At 43.4% G+C, this 17,081-nt stretch overlaps 1 protein-coding gene across 15 annotated transcripts in view; it reads left to right on the top strand.

Annotated features, from left to right (window-relative positions):
* The window catches only part of ZNF148 (zinc finger protein 148), a 139,262-nt gene that overhangs the window by 37,452 nt on the left and 84,729 nt on the right, over positions 1 to 17,081 (top strand). For 11 of the 15 annotated variants that reach the window (XM_036352946.1, XM_036352939.1, XM_036352937.1 and 8 more), the window contains one exon: positions 8,193 to 8,273. The exons of 1 other annotated variant lie outside the window; for it this stretch is intronic. The gene's annotated coding sequence lies outside the window, so the exon portion shown is untranslated. Of the gene's footprint in view, positions 1 to 3,144; positions 3,226 to 5,835; positions 5,896 to 6,187; positions 6,207 to 8,192; positions 8,274 to 17,081 lie in introns of those variants that run through there. 3 more of the 15 variants (XM_036352938.1, XM_036352942.1, XM_036352944.1) reach the window with 3 other exon arrangements.

Raw genomic sequence — 17,081 nt, 5'->3', positions numbered from 1 at the left:
GGCAATAGGTGTGAGCGCTGGGCCGGACTGCGGTGTGCGGGAGCAAAGAATTTTTAAGAACCATGAGAGGCTCACCCTGATGACAGTGACCGGCGCCCTGCCTTGGTCTGGCACCCCCATTCACCTGTTTTACCATTCTGCCGCGGCTGATGCCCGCCATGTTCCACACATGCCCCCTGGTGGTCAGCACATGTCATAGCAACCAGTTGTTCGGTTGTTCTGCCATTCAATCTACTTGCACATTAGCCTTTTATTATATCGGACATATTTGTCTAATAGATTATTTGTATGTAAGATGTCTAATAATTCCAGTAATACATAATAGTATCTTAATATTAATAAACATTTTTCAAAACTATACTGCAAATCTTTTGTGTTTCTAATTCATAGATTGAAAAGGAAAGATAAGATAAAATGTCCTAAATTTACATTTCCTAGTTTTCTACTTGAGAATAGATTGACCCCAAATAAGAAAATGTCCATTCTACATTAATAGAAGCTAGTGTTTCTAAATAGTGAGTTAACCTACTAAATCGACTTATATTAAAACAACAGACTATCTCACTAACATGTTTCATGAATTGTTCAAATTTAATACGTTACTGCAATTACAGAGAAATCACTGCGCTCCTTTGCAGCCACTTCTTTAGATATTCTCTGATTGTCTGTGATGGCAAATCTTAGCTTCCTGATCAGATTAAAAACCATTTCCTTTATGTATGGGAACACTTCTACATTGTGTCTATTGCCTAGTGTAATTCAGGACATGTGTTTGAGACAGGAGATGAGCTGTCAAAGGATGAACTGGCTTTTTATGAACCATATGCAAGTTTTTAAATGAGAGTATTATATTTTATATTGGAAGTAATAATTAGTTTCCTCTTTGAGTTTTAATAATTTTAACGTTTTTTTCCACAAAGAATTGAAACCTTAAAAAATCAAATTAAGTAAACTTTAATTTTAAAATGTGTATTTCTATTCTTTTTTGTAGGGTTTCCTTATTACAGTAGAATAATTTTTATTTTATAAAAATTAGATGAATTTCATTTTCTTGTTTATTTGCATAGTAACTTATTGTATATAGCATTTTAGTTTCATTATTTTTTAACTCAGAACATTGTTAAGAGTGGCATTTAATTTTTTTTAAACTTGGGAATGACCTTTCTGTGGTTTTGTGTTAGAATAGACACTAGAGGCAGAGGAATCCATTTAAAGTCTTTGATTTGACACTTAGTTGTTGTTTAACCTTGGGTACTTAACCCATTGAACCCCAGTTTCATCACCTATAGAACAGAGACAAACAATGAAAATGTCCAGGTGGCTGTAAGGGTCAAATGAAAGGTGATATGTGAAAGTACTTTGTAAACTGAAATACTTTATAAAACTGTGCTTATATCTTCTTTGAGAAGATCATTTGAAAACTTGCCTGAATGGTGTTGATCTTCACAGTACAAGATGTCTTATGATTATTTACAAAATTAATGTGTATTTAGTGAAAATTCATGGACAAATAAAGCAGCTTTTTTCTTGAGATTAGTAGCTTATTAATTTTAAAAACTAATTTCTATTAGTAAATTTGGGGAAGGATAACATTGTTACATTCTCATTGTGGTAGTTTGATTTTGGGCCCCAAATCAAACTTATCACAATGGGAATGTAACAGTTTAGATTTAGACTTAAAGGTCTATCTCTTCAGTGGTTTATAGTCTTAAGGAGTTTATAAAAATGCTTACTGTTGTGTTTTCTAACATGGGTGGACAGTTGGTGTCTTGGAAAATGAATGTTTCATGGTTAAGTGATCTGAAAAGGCCACGGGAAGGTGAACATTTTCAGTAGTTGGCTTTATTTTACTCACTTTGGTCAATTATCTTTTAAGAATTTGATTACCCTTTTGTTGAATTTTCTTTCTCAGTTAATGGATTCATTACAGTAATTGCAAAGTTTGTAAGATTTTGGCTTGATTTTTGGTGAGAGTAGAAATGAAAAATGGGTTTAGAAAACCTGAGTAGGGTAATTTCTGGGATGGTTGGTTTGAATTTGTTGGGCTGTCATTGTCCTTGGAATAGATCTGCTCATGAAAAATATGTATACCACTAGGGTCCCTAGGCCTGGCCAGGCATTGGGGCCTTTTGGCTGCTGGCTGGAGCCTTCCTTCCCTGGCTGCCAGCTGCTGGCTGGGGCCTTCCTTCATTATGCGCTGTCCCCTGGTGGTCAGTGCACGTCATAATGAGCGATCGAACTCCTGGTCGAACTCCCGAGGGGACAATTTGCATATTAGCCTTTTATACATATGGATTAGACCATCATTCAGATAGAGTTCTTAAAAGAACACACACGTTTGTGCTTTGTTACTATGTAGTAATTCTAACCATAGTCATAGAAATCTCTTGCTTCCTGGAACAAGGTTTTTTTTCTTTACCTTTTTTTTTTTTTAACTTCATTCAGAAAGTGTCATTAAATCATAAAAATAAAAGCTAATGTAAGAATAGAACTTGACTAATTATGTTAAAACTAAAGGCCCGGTGCACGAAATTCATGTATGGGGTAGGGGTCCCCTCAGCCCAGCCTGCACCCTCTCACAATCTGGGACTGCTGGCTCCTAACCACTCACCTGCCTGCCTGTCTAATCGCACGTAACGGCCTCTGCCTGCCTGCCTGATCGCTCCTAACTGCCCCCCCCCCCCAGCCTGATCATCCCTAACCACCTCTGCTTGCTGGCCTGATCGCCTGTAATTGCCCCCCCCCCCCCCCCCCCCCCCGATCCACCAGCCTGGTTGCCCTCATTGCACCCCACTGCTGGCTTGGTCGCTCCTAACTGCCACCCCCCCTCCCCCGCCAGCCTGGTCGCCCCTAAGTGCCCCTCCCTGCCAGCCTGGTCGCCCCTCACTGCTCCCCTCTGCCGGCCTGTTTGCCCCTAATTGCCCTCCCCTGCCAGCCTGGTTGCCCTTCACTGTGCCCCTCTGCCGGACTGGTTGCCCCACATAGCCTGCTGTTTAGTCATTACGCAAGGGTGTTCCAACCAATTTGCATATTACCTTTTTATTAGTATAGGTGATGATCTAGTTAAAAGAGGCTAAAGGACTTTTAAAGTATTTTTTTGTTTCTTATGCCATGTGTGCTAATATTTATTTTCTTTGCTTCAAGGTTTTTCTTGATTACATTGAAAGGGCAGAGGTTGCCTTTTTATTTGACGGTGCTTATGGAAGCATACAAAGGAAAAAATTTGTAAGCACACATATTTCAATGAAACTTTAAAAAATGAGGCTTTAGAATCCAGCAGAGTTCTGGCTCAGTTGGTTGAACATGGCCCTGTGCACCGAAAAGTTGTTGGTTCGATTTCTGGTCATGGCCCATACCTGGATTGTGCGTTTGGATTCCTGGTCAGGGCATGTACGGAAGGCATATATGTCTGTTTCTCCCTGTCCCTCTCCCTCCCTCTCCCCTCTCACTCCTCTCCTCTCTCCCTCCCTCATCCTTCTCCCCTTCCCCTCTCTAAGCATGTCCTTGAGTGAAAATTAGAATCCTATATAATAAAAGCCTATTATGCTAAGTGTCCGGTCATCTGTTCAACCAATCAAAGCATAATATGCTAATGATATGCTAAGGCTGCTCAACCACTAGCTGTGATGTGCACTGACCACCGGGGGCAGATAGTTGACTGGTTGACCAGTTACTATGATGTGCACTGACCACTAAGGGGCAGACACTCTGACCAGTAGGTTAGCTTGCTGCTGGGGTCCGGCCGATTGTGACGGAGTGAGATAGGCCAGACATGCCCTGGAGCTCTCCTGCGGCCCCTCCCCGGCTGGCCAACCTCCCTCGTCCCTCTCCGGCCCCGATCATGCACTGCTGGGGTCCCTCGGCCTGGCCTGCACCCTCTCTCAATCCGAGACCCCTCGGGGGATGTCAGAGAGCCAGTTTCAGCCTGATCCCACAGGCCAGGCCAAGGGACCCACTGGTGCATGAATTCGTGCACTAGGCCTCTAGTAAACAAATAAAAATGAGGCTTTAGAAAAAGATAATCTTAATTAACCAAAATTTCTGTTTTAGACCTTGAGGTTATATTATTATGTGTTCATGTGGGAGAGAGGCATGTTTGTTTTTCCTTCTTGCTTCACTGTTTTTGTTTCTTTCCCTTTTAACATGTCTACATATGTTCTTTGATATGTGACAGCCTTAATTTAGGCCCTTCAATAAAAAGTGATGCAAGAAGGTGAGCAGGCTTTTTTCGAAAATGTTTTTGTTGTTTATTTTTTAGAGAGTGGAAGGGAGGGGTAGGAACAGAAACATCAATGTGAGTGAGAAACATCGATTGGTTGCCTCCCCTACGCCCCCAACCGGGACTGGGGATGGAGCTTGCAACCTGTGGTATGTGCCTTTGACTGGAACTGAACCTGGGATCCTTCAGTCCATGGGGCTGACAGTACCCACTGAGCCAAATTGGCTAGGGCTGTGATAATGTTTTAAACAAAAAGTGAACATTGCAACAAACATTTGTCCAGTCTAGAGATGTTACCATGTTCTGTGATGATATATGTAATGATTGTGGACTTGATAGTATATCCAATCAACCTTTAAAAGGACTCATAAGGTAATACTAAAATGTATAATTAGTAGATATTTGAATTTCCTGCATACAGACTTTGCCACACTTTTTCTGTCAACTTTATTTCTGTAGCTATGTTAAAAATTCTGAAAGTTGAATATAGTAAAGAACATTAGAATAATGAATAGAGTGTAGTGCAGATACAGTTTTGCTTTATCTTGACCTGTTTTTAATGTCTACCACAGTATAGTATTGTGCTACATAATGTTTCTTGCAATGATGGATTGCATTTACAACCTTTGTCCCATAAGAGTATAATGGAACTGAAAAATTCCTATGGCCTAGTGCTGCCCTAGCTTTCCTAAGGACCTAGTAGTCCTAACTCCCTAGCATAACACGTTACACAAATACTTACCATTGCATCACAGTTATCCACAGTATTCAGTACAGTACTGTGATGTACAGTTTTGTAGCGTAACAGCTGTAGGGGAACAGAATTTGTTGCCCCCAAATATGGCTATTTGGCATAAGGGTTATTTTAGGCTGGTTAATTGGTTTAAAAAAAAAAAAAAAAAAGATCCTCACCCGAGGATATTTTTCTGTTGATTTTTAGAGAGTAAAAGGGAGGGGGAGAGACAGAGAGAGAGACATCTATGTGAGAGAGACACATTGATTGGTTGCCTCCTGAACATGCCCCAACCAGAGACAGGGATCAAGTCTGCAACCGCGGTATGTACCCTTGACTGGAATCAAACCTGGGACCTTTCAGCCTCAAGGCCGATGCCCTATCCACTAAGGCAAATCTGCTAGGATGTTTTTTTTTTTTTTAATTTTTAATAACATTTTTTATTGGTTTTTAGAGAGAGAGAGAAGAAGGGAGGGAGGGAGGGCGGGAGGGAGGGAGGGAGAGAGAGAGAGAGAGAACACGTTGATGTGAGAGAAACAGCCTGCAACCCGGGCATGTGCCCTGACTGGGAATCTAACTGGCAATCTTTCAGGACAATACTCAACCAACTGAGCCACACCAGCCTGGGCTAGGCTGATTAATTTTAAGAAATTGAAGACCTGGGAGAAGTTCTGAAAACCAAATAGAAGTTACCCTTTGTAAAAGACATTTTCATTTATATGGGGAATTTCCATTTGTAAGGGTATCTCCCTCATGTTCCTGGGGAGGCGCTGGGATGATTTGTCTCTAGAAACCTATCACTTCAGACGACACGTCTCTATAATAACCTTACCCTTGTTTACTGTGCTTTTCCTGGTAACCTTCCATAACTGACTCCCTCCAGCCACATCTTCTTTTGTCTTCACTGAAGATGGTATTTAAAGTGGTGGTTTCAGCCATTTTGGTGAGTTACCCAGTTTTGCTAGGTCTCTCCCATGTATTCAGGAGGTTTATATATTACTAGAGGCCCTATGCACGAAAATCGTGCAAGGGCCTTGGCCCTCGAGGGCTCGGCCCTCGCAGCCCCGGCTTCATCTGGAGCGTCGTTCGGCTGTCCGGTCTAATTAGCATATTATGCTTTTATTATTATAGATTAAACTTTGTTTTTCTTTTGTTAATCTGTCTTTTATTACAGGGATTTCTTAGCCAAGAACCCAGAAGGGTATAGGGGACATTATTTTTCCTCCCCTACAAAGCAATAGACTACTACCCTAGGTGTGTAGTAGATTATACCATCTAGGTTTGTGTAAGTGCACTCTGTGATGTTTGCCCATTGAAGAAATAGCCTAATGACGCATTTCTTAGAATGTATCCCTGTTGTTAAGTGGCACATAATGTTAATATATTTAAGGACTTTATCTTTTTTATACTATTGTTACTGGTGGAAGTGGGGGGTCTTTGTCGCCATCTCTTACTTGTGGGAGTGGAATTCTTGCGATATCCCAAGAAAAAGAATTTTCCAAGACTTGAATGAGAAGACAAGTGATTTTTACTTCTGTGGAATTACACTGCTGAGTGTCCAGGGCCCCTCTCCCTCACTCCACCATAAAAGAAGTGTAGCTGTGGTTTCAGTAGGACTAGAATCGGAGTCGTGTCCAGGGTTTCTGTTTCTTATTGGAGCAGTGTCCAGTCCAGCATCAGGCTAGTTTAGCTTGTGTTCCTTGTTCAGTCCATCAGTCCATTGCATGTGGGGTCCGCAAAGCCACATGTCTATGGAGGAAACAGGCAAATGCAAAGAAGCAGGAACCAGAAAGCCCCATGAGCGAGGAGTCACAAGAGCAGCAAGTGCTAAGCACAGCAAGAGAGAGAATTCCGTTAGAGGATTATGTATTCCCAAATTTTCATGGGCTTGCAGTGGCCACGCCCATTCTATCCAGTAATCATTATTTCTAGGTGTGACTGACAGGAATCTTCCAGAGTCACCCTGACTTGACTGCACATGCCTTTATCTCCCCTTTGTTGAAACCCTTTCTCCCAGTGTTTTTCAGGGGATGGGCTGGTGATTCCCTGGGGAGTGCATAGTTGCAGCTTCCTGGTGAAGCTGTCCAAATGACATGCCTGTAATGTCTGGCCTTTCCTTTGCTCCTATCCTAATATTAATAACTAGCTAATTATAACAATATCACTATCATTGTATTTAAAAAGTTTTACATAATTGAGAAGAATGGCTCATGTGGTCTTTTGAATGTCGGGGAACAAAACTTTGAGGCTGGCAATTAAGAACTTAATAGGAATAAATTGTTTTAAAACAGATTTTTTTGCTTGTAACTAGTGTAGCAACAAAGTTACTAACCAGTTTAGGACTAGAAAATGCTGAATTATCAGAAGGTTGTAATGTTTGTAATCCTTTAATAAAATGATATAAACACAACTTTGAAATAATATATTTAGTTATTTTCTACAGATTTAAAGCTTCCTTAATTTTTCTGCTGTTATACTTATTGAGCCCTAAAAGTATGTTAGGGCTCCTATATAAAATACTTCATTATTCCTGAATAAAAAATTATATTTGGCCTATTGTTTGTTTCTAATAAAATTTTAGCTTTTAATCTTAATTATCTACATTTCATATCCCAGGAAAAAATATCCCAGTTACATGAAGAAATTATGTATCCGAAATCAATGCAGTATTAACATAGGGTGTTAATTTTCTGTATTAGTCTACTAAAAGGTTGATTATAGCATAACATTTTAAAAAATGACCATTTTAGCATTATTAAATACCTTTGCCTTGAAAGTTTTCAGTACTAATATTTTTGTGTTTTTAGAAATATATTCTTAATATATTTAGACTTTTGAACTGAGGGAAATGTTACTGTGGGATTTCATCAAGAAATAGTACTGTTTGAGTAATGGAGAGTGTCAACATAAGATTTTAATAAAACACGTTTTGTTCTGTTTACTTTTATAAGTTGTTTAAGATTATTCTAGATTATGGCCCTGATTTTAAAGAAATCTTTATCCTCAGAAGTTAAATTTGAAAAAAGTCTAATTAGTGTCAGGGTCATTTCTTATCTTTGTGATATCATTTAGTACTGATGGGTCATTAATTGTTAGTTGCTACTAATTTGATTTAATAAACAGTATTTTCATGGAAAAATTTTTGTTAGATTTAGCATATTTAGATATAACTACTTGACTTAAAGAATATGTCTAATATTGATACTTTTGGGGGTAATTTGTATTTTTGTATTTTTGTAGGATAGAGAGAGGAATCAACAGCTTGGAAATTCAGCTAAGTGATCTGGCGGGATGGGCATTTGCCTGACATATTTTATAGAGGTAATCCAATACTGTTTTACTCAATCTTTTTTTTTTCCACCTGTGTTAGATGCCCATATGCTTGCATGTAAACACATCTATAACTGCATTTATTAGACAATCCCTTTTCTTCTTATACCCACTTACATAGCTTGAATAGTATGCATACATAGCATACCATTATATATAGATATAACATTTGCACATTGAAATAAATTCATGCTATTAGTTTTGTTAGGATGAAGACCAATGTCTTTTATCACTTAAGTAGATTACTTGCATGTTTCTTTTTTAGGCCCTAATTCCCTTATTTTAGGAAGACAGATGATCCTTTCCTTTCTCATTGGCCTGTGTTGGAGTATATATTGGACCTATGCTTTTATCTTTCAAAATGAAAGAAAATGAAACATTTGACAGTTGTCAGGGTATTTATGTATCTGTCAGTGGCACACATTCTCATGTCGCTCATAAATTTTATCTGAGAATTCTCTTAAAACAAGGATGTGGAAATACTAGCGATTTTAGTGGCTATATTTTCAGATTTTTTTTTCTTTTTTCACATTTTTTGGTAATTGTCATGTTCAGCATTTATCATTCCTTACCAAAGGGCTTATAAGAGGAATACACACTTATGTAGTAGAGAATGTTATAAGGTAACAAAGGGGGCGGGGGGCTTTCCCTATTCTCATTCACTGTTAACATTTTGTGTGTGTGTGTGTGTGTGTGTGTGTGTGTGTGTGTGTGTGTGTGTCTGTGTATGCATGTTTCCAGACATTTTCTATACAAGTGCAAGCATTTCTGTCTCTACCGTGTTAACAATTTTTTTACACAAATGAGGTCATACATATTGTTCAGCAACATGTCTTAAATTTTTTTTATTGATTTGAGAGAGGAAGGGAGAGGGATAGAGATACAGAAACATCAATGATGAGAGAGACTCATTGATTGGCCGCTTCCTGCATGCCCCCATCAGGGATCGAGCCCACAGCCCAGGCATGTATGCTTGGCCGGAATCAAACCTGGGGCTCTTCAGTCCGCAGGCCAACACTCTATCCACTGAACCATACCGGCTAGGGCCAACATGTCTTTTTTGTTGTGGTTAACGTCTATATATCTTTGCATATCATTCCTTATTTCATTCTGTGTAGTATTCTAATATTTGGATGTACCATAATTATTTAAACTGGTCCTCCTTTTATGGATAGTTATTTATTTTTTTTAAACTGAAACACTTTAATGAATAGACTCTTTTGAGCAGTTTTTGGCTGTAGAAAAATTGAACGGATAGTACAGACAATGCCATATACAAGGGGTCCTCAAACTTTTTAAACGGGGCCAGTTCACTGTCCCTCAGACTGTTGGAGGGCCGGACTATAGTTTTAAAAAAAACTGTGAACAAATTCCTATGCACACTGCACATATCTTATTTTGAAGTAAAAAAACAAAACGGGAACAAATACAATATTTGTATTTGCATGTGGCCCTCAGGCTGTAGTTTGAGGACCCCTGCCATATACCCTCACCTCAGCCCAGCTTTCCCTATTTTATTTTTTCCCTCTTTATTTTATGTATTTATTTCCTAACACCATTTATCCCCCCCCACACTCTCCTCTACCTTTACTCACCCTCCCTACCCCACACCCTACATAACCACTACACTGTTGTCCATTTCCATGAGTTCTTTTTTTTTTTTTCCTCTCAATTCCTCCACCCCTGGATATTTATAGGTTTTTAGTTTTTTGCTGTAATAAATGCTAATAATGTGAATATTCTTGGGTATGTCTTTGCACATATTTAAAAATATGTTTGAAATATAAATTCCTAAGAGAAATATTATTGGGCCAAAGAGTATATACGTTTAATAATTTGGTGGATGAATTGACTAACTAAAAAGATTGTCCCAATATCAGTGGTCTAGGAAAATGGGAATCCTCTTTGACAACACTTGCTAGTGTCATCCTATCTAATAAAAGAGAAACATGGTAATTAGCGTACGTCTGCTACCCTTCCCATTGGCTAATCAGGGTGATATGCAAATTAACTGCCAGCCAAGATGGCAGCCGGCAGCCAGGCAGCTTGAAACTAACATGAGGCTTGCTTGCTTCAGTGACGGAGGAAACCAACGTTCCCCGCCTGCCTTGCCAGCCTCTGAGCTTGCAGTTTGAAACGTAGTTACAAATCTGGAAGCTAAACATAGCCCCAGAAACCTGCTTTCAGTGAGCCGGGATCTCAGAGCTGGAGTTGATACAGTGTTTCGATTATAGAACACAAACAAACCAGATACCTGCTTTCAGCAGCAGAGGCCTCAGAGCTGGAGTCAGAGCCAAAGCTGGCCCAGAATAAAAAAAAAAAAAAGAAAAAAGGAGCGGTTGGGAGCTTCAGTCACCCGCCAGCCTGAAAACAGCCCTCAGCCCCTCACCCAGACTGGCCAGGCACCCCAGTGGGGACCCCCACCCTGAAGGGTGTGTGACCAGCTGCAAACAGCCATCATCCCCTCACCCAGGCTGGCCAGGCACCCCAGTGGGGACCCCCACCCTGAAGGGTGTGTGACCAGCTACAAACAGCCATCATCTCCTCATCCAGGCTGGCCAGGCACCCCAGTAGGGACCCCCACCCTGATCCAGGACACCCTTCAGGGCTAACCAGCCGGCCCCCACCCATGCACCCAGGCCTCTACCCTATATTGTAAAAGGGTAATATGCCTCCCAGCACCAGGATCAGTGGAGCCACGAGGCCTCCCGGCACCGGGATCAGCGTGACAGGGGGAAGAGCCCAAACCCCTTGATCACCCTGCGGCTCTGTGTGTGACAGGGGGCGGGGCCACAACCTCTCTATCGGCCTTGCTCTGTTCGTGACAGGGGAAGGCGCCCCAACCCCCTGATCAGCCCTGCTCTGTGCCTGATAGGGGGGAGCTCCCCAACCCCCTGATCGCCCTGCAGCTCTGTGTGTGACAGGGTAGAGCCATAACCTCCCCATCGGCCCTGCCCTGAGTGTGACAGTGGCGACACCCCAACCTCCTGATCGGCCCTGCTCTGTGGGTGATAGAGGGCGGCGCCCCAACCCCCTGATCCGCCCTGCTCTGTGTGTGACAGGGGGCGGTGCCCCAACTCCTCTATCGGCCCTACTCTGTGAGTGAATGGGGGGAGCTCCCCAACCCCCTGATTGACCCTGCTCTGTGCCTGATAGGGTACGGAGCCCCAACCCCCCTGATGGGCCCTGTTCTGTGCGTGACAGGAGGCAGCGCCCCAACCCCCTGATTGGCCCTGCTCTGTGTGTGACGGGGTGGCGCCGCAACCTCCCCATCGACCCTGCCTTGAGTGTGACAGGGGGTGGTGCCCCATCCCCCTGATCCGCCCTGCTCTGTGCATGACAGGGGGCGGCGCCCCCAACTCCCCCATTGGCCCTGCTCTGAGCCCGATCAGGGGCTGCACCTAGGGATTGGGCCTGCCCTCTGCCACCCGGGAGCAGGCCTAAGCCAGCAGGTCGTTATCTCCCGACGGGTCCCAGACTGCGAGAGGGCACAGGCCAGGCTGAGGGACCCCACCCCCCTCCCCGAGTGCACAAATTTTTGTGCACCGGACCTCTAGTCCATATATATAAAAGTCCAGTGACCATTATGGCGGAATGACCAGTTGCTATGATGTGCACTGACTACCAGGGAGCAGACTCTCAATGCAGGAGCTACCGCTTGGTGGTCACTGCGCTCCCACAGGGTGTGCACCGCTCAGCCAGGAGCCAGGCTCATGGCTGGGGATTGCAGCTGTGGTGGCAGGAGCCTCTCCTGACTCCGCCGCAGCACTACCAAGTGGTGGCAGGAGGCGCAGCAGCTGGGATGAGCGTGAGCAGTGCGGTGCCTGGCCCCGGTTCGGGCTCCTCCCTGGCTGCCTGCTGCTTGGTGCACTGCTACATCCCCCTGGATTGCAAGAGCATGTCTGGCTCCTGGTTCAGGCCCGGTCCTCCGAGGGGTCCCAGACTGTGAGTGACAATGTCATAGCTTACAAACTGCTACATCCCACACACAGTTAAACAAGAACAGTGGCTTCTGCAGTATTTGAAAAAGAGACCTGTGGCTGCTTAATCCTAATTCATCAGAAGAATCTCCAAACTGTTCACATCCTGTTTATTCTACATGGAGATGAACATGCATTCCTGTATATTCAGAACAGTCTCTTAGATTTAAAAATTAAAACCTGGCAAGGCTACCCTAACACTGAAAAAACAGGATGATGCAGCAATGACATGCATGGACTCTGGCTTGCACATTTTATGGTCAGCTCTGATTCTAACACATAACTGTGTGACAAAGCCAATTATTTAACTTCTGTCTGCTTCAGTTTTCCCACCCATAAGATGGGGAAAATGGTACTTCTGTCTCAGAAGGATCATGTTATGTACTACTTTTTATAATCAGGGCAAATAAATGTAGCTGCCCATACAACAGCAAGATGCCTTTGACCTGTATGAAAAGTATGGTCACTGGTGCATGCAGCATCCCGGATTGTGAGAGGGATGTCCAACTGCCGAGTCCCGGATTGTGAGAGGGCACAGGCCGGGCTGAGGGACCTGCCCCCCACCTTTGTGCACAAATTTTGTGCACCGGGCCTCTAGTACTTTAATATTTGTCAATGTTTTGATTTTTAGTATCGCTTTTCAGATTTTCATTGAGTGAGTGTGAGCATTTATTCCATTATTATTGGCCATATGTATATTTTCAGTGATCTATTTGGTCATGTGCTGAGCCTGTTGTCATTTGTTAGGCAAGTTATTTTCACTGAGTTTTTGCCTATCTTTGGATTTTCTTTTTGCCACGTAGAAGTTTTAATTTTTATGCTTGAAATCTTTTCCTTCATCGTTGGGGGTGGGAAGGTTTCTGTATAAAGTTTAAAAGGTCTTCATCATTAATTATAGGACTCACTGTTCCCTCAACATTATACCATCTCTGAGTAACATGAATCGCTCGTTTGTGATAGTTTGACATTAATATTTTCTTAGTGGCACATAAAATAGTTGTGTATCTTGAGATTAGTAGTTTTAGATTCAGTGAAGTGTGGTACATGAATAAAAGTTAGTGTAGGTTTTCTATTTTTTTTTATGGTTTAAATTGTTTAAAATCTTGTTATATAAACACTATTTGGTATAAGCAATGGTTGTAGATATCCAGCTTTACTTTTTCCCAGATGGCTAACCAATTGTCTTCATATTGAATGATGTATTTCTTTTCTGTGTATTTGGAATGCCACATTTATCATATACTAAATTTCCCTGTTACTGAGGAGGTAGGGAAGGCTGTTTCTGAAATCAGTTCTGTTAAGTTCATTGGCCTGCCTGTTTTTGTATTGATAATATTAAGAGAATTCACTAAAGGAAGTGCTTATAAAATTAATATGCATAATTAATTAAAATTTATTTTTAAATTGATTTTAGAGAGAGAGGAAGGGAGAGGCAGAGAGACAGACAAACATTGATCAGCTGCCTCCCGTATGCGCATGACCAGGAGTCGAACCTATGACCCTTCAGTGTATGGGATGATGCTCCAACCAACTGAGCCACATCGGCCAGGGTACATAATTAATTTTTTATATGAATAATAGATGACATCAGGACTAATAATGGAAGAAAAGGTGTATATTCACAATAACAACTAAAAAGATAAAATGCCTGGAAGTGATCTACTTGAAAAATTTGAAGCTCTACTGAGGGATAAGAAAGAAAATTTGAATCAATTCAAATTTTTGATAGGAAGATAAAGATACAAAGCTGTCATTTCACTATAGAAATACCATTGATTTCTGTTAATTGATCTAAATCTTGTGACCTTGCTGAACTTCTTTTTGAGAGTGTGCTGAACTTGTTTATTAGTTTTTGTAGCTTTTTTTGTGGCTTCATTGGGAAATTTCTACATACAGAATCACTAGAGAATAAAGACAAGTTTTTTCCTTCCTAATCTGGATGCCTTTAGTTATTTATTTGCTTATGCCTCTTTTATTTTACTAGCTAGGACCTTCATTGTTGAATAGAAGTGGTTAAAATGTTTATCATGATTTTTACAAGGGAAATATTTAGTGTTTAACCATGTAATATGATGTTAGTTGTGGGAATTTTGTGGATACCTTTTATCAAGTTGAGGAAATGCTCATGAATGTGTATTGAGTTTTGTAAATGTTTTTTTTCTGTGTTTATTGAAATAACTAGGTAGTTTTTGTCTTTTATTGTCTTAATATGGTATGTTACATTAATTGACTTTCAAATTTTAAATCAACTGCATTCATGGGGCAGTTCTACTTGGTAATGGTGTGTAGGCCTTTTTATATGTTGCTGGATTCCTTTAGCCAATATTTAGTAAGCATTTTTGTATCTTTGTTTAAACAGGAGAGATGGTGGTATGTAGTTTTCATGTGATGTCTTTGTCTGACTTTGGTGTCTGGGTAACTCTGGCTTCATAGATTGAGCTGTAAAATGTGCCCTCTTCTGTTTAGTGGAGGAGTTTATGAAGGATTGGAATTTCTTCTTTAAATATTTGATGGAATTAATCAGTGAAGTCATTTGGGCCTTTTTGTGTGTGTGTGTGTGGGGGGAAGATTTTAAAGTACTAATTCAGCTTGTTTTTTGTCATAGACTTTTCTATCTGTAGTCATTTTTTATAATATGTGTCTTTTTAGAAATTTTTCCATTTGATAAAAGTCTAATGTGTTCCATAAACTTGTTTATAATATTCCTTCCCTCATAATTCTTAAAAAAATTTTTTTTTATTCGGAAGGGTGTCAGTGGTAATGTTCTTTCTTTTATTCCTGATTTTGGTAATTTGTGTTTATTTTTCTCTTTGATTTTGGTCAGTCTACTTAAAAGTTTTTCAATTTTGTTGACTTTTATTTTTAAAGAACCAAGTTTTTCTCTAATTTACTCTTTTATATTTTACTAGTTACCTGGTGCATGGATTCGTGCTCTGTGGGTGATAGAGGGCGGCGCCCCAACCCCCTGATCTGCCCTGCTCTGTGTGTGACAGGGTGCGGCGCCCCAAACCACCCCCACGGGCCCTACTCTGTGTGTGATGGGGTAGAGCCATAACGTCCCCATTGGCCCTGCCCTGAGTGTGACAGGGTGCAGCGCCCCAACCCCCTGATCCGCCCTGCTCTGTGCGTGACAGGGGGTCGCGCCGCAACCTCCCTATCAGCCCTGCCTTGAGTGTGACAGGGGGTGGTGCCCCAACCCCCCAATCGGCCCTACCCTGAGCGTGATTGAGGGTGGCATCGCAACCTCCCAATCCGCCCTGCTCTGTGCATGACAGGGGCGGCGCCCCAACTCCCCAATCGGCCCTGCTCTGAGCCCAACCAGGGGCTGCACCTAGGGATTGGGCCTGCCCTCTGCCACCCGGGAGCAGGCCTATGCCAGCAGGTCGTTATCTCCCGAGGGGTCCCAGACTTCAAGAGGGCACAGGCCGGGTTTGAGGGACCCCTCTCCCCGCTGAGTGCACAAATTTTTGTGCACCGGGCCTCTAGTATATATATAAAAAGCCAGTGACCAGAACGCCGTAACAACCAGAACAACCAGTCACTATGACAACCACTGTGGCCAGCAAACCAACCCAATCGGGCGTGGGGCTGGCCGGCCAACCTCCCATGGCCTCTTGCGGTTGGGAGCGGTTGGGAGCTTCAGTCACCCCCAGCCTGAAAACAGCCCTCAGCTCCTCACCCAGACTGGCCAGGCACCCCAGTGGGGACCCCCACCCTGAAGAGTGTGTGACCAGCTGCAAACAGCCATCATCCCCTCACCCAGGCTGGCCAGGCACCCCAGTGGGGACCCCCACACTGATCCAGGACACCCTTCAGGGCAAACCAGCCGGCCCCCACCCATGCACCAGGCCTCTACCCTATATAGTAAAAGGGTAATATGCCTCCCAGCACTGGGATCAGCGTGACAGGGGGCAGTGCCCAAACCCCCTGATCGCCCTGCGGCTCTGTGTGTGACAGGGTGCGGCGCCCCAACCCCCTGATCGGCCCTGCTCTGTGTGTGACAGGGTGCGGCGCCCCAACCACCCCCCCCCCGCCCCACGGGCCCTGCTCTGTGTGTGATGGGGTAGAGCCATAACCTTCCCATCGGCCCTGCCCTGAGTGTGAGAGTGGCGGCACCCCAACCCCCTGATCGGCCCTGCTCTGTGGGTGATAGAGGGCGGTGCCCCAAACCCCTGATGGGCCCTGCTCTGTGCGTGACAGGGGGCTGTGCCCCAACCCCCTGATTGGCCCTGCTCTGTGCATGACAGGGGGTGGTGCCGCAACCTCCCCATCGACCCTGCCTTGAGTGTGACAGGGGATGGTGCCCCAATCCCCAATCGGCCTTACCCTGAGCGTGACTGAGGGTGGAATCACAACCTCCCGACCGCCCTGCTCTTTGTATGACAGGGGGCGGCAGTCGGACATTTCCCGAGGGGTCCCAGATTGGAGAGGGTGCAGGCCGGGCTAAGGGACACTCCCAGTCCTTCCCTCCCCTCCCCCGTGCATTCAATTTGTGCATTGGGCCACTATCCTATATAATAAAAGGGTAATAAGCAAATTGACCCTAACAGCAGAACGACTGGGAATGACTGGTCACTATGACACACACTGCCCACCAGGGGCAGACGCTCAATGCAGGAGCTGCCTCCTGGTGGTCAGTGCGCTTCCACAGGGGGAGCTCTTCTCAGCCACAAACTAGGCTGCCAGCTGCCAGCACAGCAGTGGTGGCGGGAGCCTCTCCTGCCTCCTCAGCAGCGCTAAGGATGTCCGACTGCAGCTTAGGCCTGTTCCCTGCTGGCAAGTGGACATCCCCCGAGGGCTCCCGGGCTGCCAGAGGGAT

This window comes from Myotis myotis, unplaced genomic scaffold, assembly GCF_014108235.1.
Source record: "Myotis myotis isolate mMyoMyo1 unplaced genomic scaffold, mMyoMyo1.p scaffold_m19_p_2, whole genome shotgun sequence".
In the NCBI taxonomy this organism is placed as follows: Eukaryota; Metazoa; Chordata; class Mammalia; order Chiroptera; family Vespertilionidae; genus Myotis; species Myotis myotis.
This window is presented reverse-complemented; position numbering and strand designations above follow the sequence as displayed.